The sequence below is a fragment of the Mandrillus leucophaeus genome, unplaced genomic scaffold, assembly GCF_000951045.1.
Source record: "Mandrillus leucophaeus isolate KB7577 unplaced genomic scaffold, Mleu.le_1.0 Scaffold249, whole genome shotgun sequence".
In the NCBI taxonomy this organism is placed as follows: domain Eukaryota; kingdom Metazoa; phylum Chordata; class Mammalia; order Primates; family Cercopithecidae; genus Mandrillus; species Mandrillus leucophaeus.
The window spans coordinates 663,959-664,536 of record NW_012102576.1 but is presented as its reverse complement, the minus strand read 5'-3'; the positions used below and the strand labels follow the sequence as shown (position 1 = coordinate 664,536).

General features: G+C 37.9%; 1 protein-coding gene across 1 annotated transcript in view; it reads left to right on the top strand.

Annotated features, from left to right (window-relative positions):
* Positions 1-578, top strand: part of LOC105542041 (ovostatin homolog 1) — a 19,912-nt gene that overhangs the window by 1,347 nt on the left and 17,987 nt on the right. The window lies entirely within an intron of this gene.

Here is a 578-nt window from a genome sequence, read left to right as displayed (position 1 = left end):
AAATATAGATGACATAGCCTAAATATTAGAGATTTCATTTCCATGAGTCTGGGGTGGGGAGCTTCAGACAGTGTATTTTTAAAGAGCGCCTTGTTCTTATTTTCTAATAATATCCACATTATTCTAATAACATTCTAACCACATATTTGGGAATTTTGAATTTTAGTTTATGCAAACTTACAAGCTTATGGTTGAAATAGAAATAAAACAGCAACAAAGTATGTCATGAACATGAAATGAGATACCCCTAGTGACTAGAGAATTGCCCAAGTAATAGAATGATCAACATGACATTGAATCAAGCTGAAAAGCCTCCTCTCTTCTCCTGGGTGCAGAAGGAGTTGATGAATACAGATTACAGCAGTCAAAAGAAAGACATTTCTGATGAGATGAATGGTACATAAAAAAGCACTGAGGTAGAATTAATTTAAAAACCATGCCATAAAATGAGAAGTAGAAGCACTTTGGGAGGCCGAGACGGGCAGATCACGAGGTCAGGAGATCGAGACCATCCTGGCCAACACGATGAAACCCCGTCTCTACTAAAAAATACAAAAAACTAGCCGGGCGTGGTGGTG